We start from the raw sequence: 5,345 nt of genomic DNA on the forward strand, positions 1-5,345 counted from the left end.
GCTTAATTCTGCTATTCAAAGATGTTTTCAAGCATAGGTTGTCCTTACGACTGTATATAGCCTAAACTCACGTGAATCTTGTTCATGGCCATATTTAACATAAATTGTCTGATGCTCTGAATAAAGTTGGCTATAAGACCTTAGTCTGGCTCATTCTCTGAGCTTCACATCACCAACTAGAGTGGTAACTCTTGAGTTGTGAAAATTTAAATATATAAGCACTTAAATTTAAGAATAAAACCTTCCAAGTTGAGGATCTGTGGGTAGAAAATGATGGGAAAAAAATCTGTTCTTCCCTGTCTGGAAATCTAATTTCAAGAGTAGACCCCAGATGAAGGCAATGATTGCTGTCCCTGGTGCTGAAAACAGATAGCTTAGGCACCGTAGAATTTACACTTCTGGGATGGGCAAAGCCAAAAACTACCTGTGAAACTAAATCATCTTTTACAGAGGCTGACATTAGCTGAAATTTCTCAAACTGTATTCCAAAAATCTTTTCTTTAAATACCATTTGAAGCAAAAGAAAAAAAAAAAAAAGTTCTGAAGCAACCTTAATACCGGTGAGAGAGAATTAAGGCCTTGCCAAAATCTACATGGGGTAGCTTACTCTAAACTGTCTGAGCTGCCTCATTATTCAGTCCTGTTGGCCAAGTTCCTGGCATGAATTAAAGATTCCATTCCTTCAGAAATGTGGACCACAAAAAGGTAGAACACTAGGATCTGCAAGTGTTGTGCCATTTTTTTTTACACTGGTATCAATGATGAATATGAGGTTGATTTGATTTTCTATAATTAAAGATTTCAGAAGGAAGTATTTGGGGACTATTGTACCTTGATCTGAAACATGGGCCTTTATTCCCAAGAAACTAAGCAGAGCTTTTGCTGTGCTTGAGAAAAAGTCCAAATGTATAAACAACAGCTTTTCACTTCCAGAGCCACATGCCAGTACATGCACATGCATACACACACACGCACACACACACACACACCACAAAATAAAAACTAGTCTTGAAAATAGAATGTATTTTGTATTTCTTTGCTGAATAGTACAGAGCTGTCTGCTGTCAAAATAGCACTGATTTTTTTTCTTTCTCCTTTAGTCAGAATTTTCTTGCCCCAACTTGCTTTCTTTTATTTTTAATTTGGCAAATCTCTTGTTTCAACCTACCAGGGCCCAAACACATAATCAGGAAGACTTCAGTTACTGTGGTACCAGTCTCAGAAAAATAACATGGGCCATTTGGGGTCACCTCTAACCCCAACAGGTACCAAAGAACCTTTGCTTTTAGACATGAAGTATAATAAATCTTGGCAGTCCTTGGAAAGGAAATATTCCCATGGCCCCTCAAAAGGCTAAACTTTTGGAGAAAGGAATGGAACCAAGCATTAAAGTAAGTTCTTACTGTTCCTGCTAGCATGTCAGCTCAAACTTTCCATAGTCAGCAATTTACTTCCCAAATGATACCTCTGAGATCCTTAATTTATCAGTCATGTCCATAGGAAGGGACATCGTGAAACTACTTGTTCCAAGCCTGCCTCAGCAATGTTTGGAAGAGCTCATGTCCTCAAGATTATCAGAGAGAATTAGAAAACATCACCCTGAACCAGTTTGCCATCTGCAATTTCACACCACAATTTACAAGCATATCTCAATTTGGAATCTCATTGCAAAGAAGCTGGGATTCTTTCTTCCTGGCAGACAACTACAAGGGAAAAGTCACTCAGAGAGAGGGCTTGAACATGGGTGCTGTTTTCCTGTATCAGAAAAACAAACACTGAGCCCAAGGTCAAAAGAAAAAAGAAGCTGTGATCTTCTGAACTTGACTGAAACATTTATGAGTTTCTCAGGATTCTCAGTACTTGGCTTTATTTTGCTTTCTCTCAAGAGTGGTCAAAATCCTGTTATAGCACACAGACAACATTTTGTCAGACCTATCACACCTGATGGCTACTTGGAAATTGAAGGGAAATAACATTTGAAAGATTTCACTTTCCAAGTAGCTTTCATGGCAAAGAACTTAAAATGGTATTTGGCATCACAAACACCTGGGACATTTTTAGGGACTGTAAATGACTTCACTGCTGTAACCTTGGCAATCTTGCTTCAGGATTTATTGTCTAGGGTTTCATTTTCAGCCCAACACGTTCCTCAGCAGGACTCCCTCTGGAATCAACTCTATTGTGCTTTAGGACCATTGAAAATGAGACCTGACATTTGGTCCTCACAAGGATAATTTTCTCCGTATTTTGATTATCCCTGTCTTCTCCTTGTGTTTACCACAGTTCCTACAAAGCTTCAAGATCATTAGCACTTCCATGCACCCTACAAGATCAGTTTTACCATTCAATTTAATGAGGATGCACCAGGCAATCTTACTTTACCAGACATTATTCTAAAATCTATAGACTGTCTTCAGAGCAGCAATGAATGGTAAAGAGTTGAGGCAGAAGAGATGCTATTTGGCTTTAAGTTGTTCAGAGTTCTATGCCAAAAATGAAATCTACCAATCATTCCCTCTAAGTGGATAAAATGTCCTTTTATCCTGGTAAAAACACAAGATATTTTCTGTTACAGTATATGCAATGGTTATTTAAAGTAGGAAAATGTTTATGACTAATTCTAGAAACCAGACATGAAAGGGAAAAAGAAAAGTGCACCTCAAACACAACGCAAGTCAAAATTCCCAACACCATGAGCAGCACTCACTACCCAAGGACTGAATTTTTCTACCATAGGGACTTGGGGACATCACCAAGGGCTGACTCTATCACTCATGATAATCCCTTGTGACAGGCAGGAGGCCCTTAGCAGAGTGTTTTCAGAGAAAGAGGATGATCAGAAAGAAATAAGAGCTCAAAAGATGGCTACCCTTTAGCTCTATTGCTCCCTGAGTTTCTATCTGTCTTACCATGTCCCCATAGATAGCCACTAAAGTAGTCCATCAACTCTTTCCTAAGGAAATGGAAGCAAGCAAGCAAGCAAACAAACAAACAAACAAAAAACCCTTTGGGAAACAAAGCAACCTCTGAAAAACCCACTTTTATACTGTCTAGAGATACAATGGAGAAATGACAGTTTTTAATGTGTGTGAGAGTTTTGCCTCTATGTTTGCTTCTGTACCACTTTCATGCCTAGTGGCTGTGGAGATCAGAAGAGGTTGACAGATTTCCTGGAACCAGATTTACGGATAGTAGTGAGCTTCTTTGTGAGTCCTGGGACTCAAACCCAGGTCATCTGGAATTGCAGCCACTCCTCCTAGTCTCTGAGCATGTCTTCATCCTCTAAAAGAAAGAGGTTGTTCATTTGTTTGGTTTTGTTTTGTATTTTGCTTTTGTTTTTTAATAAGTGGATGTGTGAGATATGATGGATTTAATTTAACTAGTGGCTGTGGCTGTTTGTGTTTGTAAGTACCATTGCTGGTAGAGAGAGTCAAAGCATCTGCTCATATGAAATGATTTGTGTTTGACCTCTCAGATCCTCAATTGACCCCTTCTCCATCACCATTCCATGGCATGTTCATTAAGTCCATTTCTTAAGGTGCAAACCTTTCTAGTACCATTACAATAAAGACCACGTCCACCAACTCTGCGATTTACTCTTTTAACTGTCCCAAGAGTAGGTAGACCTTGGCTAACACAGACAGCTCTTAGACCATGAAGAGCCAGGCCCCTATTCACAGTACAGTAGAAAAAGAAGGCAAAACTGTACTTTGTCATTTACCAGAATATTCAGACTCCAGAAAAAAAAGACAGAAATGTGAAGGAAAACACGTTTGCCTTTCATAACCAAGCTAGAAGGATGAGACAACTTCAAAAAGACAGGCTGGGGGCCTTATAATAGGCCTGTTGTACTACAGTCTCCTGTGCTAAAGCAAACTGATGGTGTGCTAATGAGGCACTAATCATTTGGTTCATGGAGCTGGAAAGAGACTGATGGGTGGCTGGGAGAGCAGTTTGTTTCTTTCTGCAGAAACTCAGACTAAATCGCAATATGCTCAGGTTAAAGAGGAGCCACTCAGACTTTGCTCTGCTTTTGAGAGAACAGAGCCTGGCCTATATGAGCTGGAGTAGAGAGCTGGGAGCAGGTGGGATTTGGAGTTCAAAGGGGGCTGGAAGTGAGAAGTTGAACATATTGTAATAACAGTCCTGGCCCTTTGGAGTAGGAATTCTGCAGATGTACACTCAGGGAATACCTGATATGATATACTTTGTCACTAACTAATCTGAACAATGGATTAGAACTGAATGGCCTTTCTCATCACTGATGCTTGAAAATAAAAGCACAACCTGCAACTTGTTTGCCTGCTTTCAGTTAAGTGCTGATGACTTCGGTTATTCAGCCAAGTGCCCTGTATCCCGGTTTTCTAGCTTGTCTAGCCCAGCTCTAGTCTTGTGTCCTAAGGACTTCATATCACAGTTCAATTAGAACAATGAAAAATTTTAAAATAATCTCCTTATGCTAGCTCACCTTTATATTCAAACATAATATTTGTGATAAATCTGTTACCCCTTTCCCCCAGAAAATTAATTACAAAGAAAGAGAATAAGGTCTCAGTCTAGTTTTTTGAAAAAAGATGGGGAGGAGTCATACCTTTATATATAAAAGATGTGAGAAACTTGGGGTTTTTTTCCCCTCCCTCAAAGGAGCCTCAACTTTGTAGATAACTTAAAATGAACAAAGTCATAGGCTTTGTGCTGCTAATACAAATAGCGATGAGCCACAGTGAGGAAAGTACATGTGTGGAGCACTCATTTTCACAGACACACTTAGATCAATGAAAGAGACACAAATGGGACAGTGTGGTCTATAGGCAATAGAAATACCCAGGAATTTGTATGCATGTGCTTGCTTATATGCAAAAGTGAATAAATATCACAAATAACAAAAGGACGGATATGATTTGTTCTATGTCAGCATGAGGATCTAGAAAGAATACAACTCTGATAATTGCTTTTAAATAAAGTCATCAAGATTGCCCCTGTGTAACTGCTGTATTTACTCAGCCCAGAAATCTATTTTCTCAGTCAATAAACACAACGTCCTTGGCTAAAACCTTTCAATCCTCCTGAAGAAATATCTAAGAATATACAAAGAGATTCCTACTACTTACACTACACAAGCAAAGATGGAAAAATAATCTGAAAGAGAATCAGTTTCAAGAATTATGCAGAGAAAATTTGTTCTTCAGACTTAGGCACATCATTCTAAAATCCTGAGGTACGTATTTTTTTTAAAATGTCTGGGATTATGTTGAGTAGCTTTTAAGAGTCTGGAGGTGGCTGGAAACAAGCTGGAGGTCCCTTTTGATGCATGAGATCCACGGATGTACTTTTGTTGATGCTTG

Source organism: Grammomys surdaster, unplaced genomic scaffold (assembly GCF_004785775.1).
Source record: "Grammomys surdaster isolate TR1022 unplaced genomic scaffold, NIH_TR_1.0 126036, whole genome shotgun sequence".
In the NCBI taxonomy this organism is placed as follows: Eukaryota; Metazoa; Chordata; class Mammalia; order Rodentia; family Muridae; genus Grammomys; species Grammomys surdaster.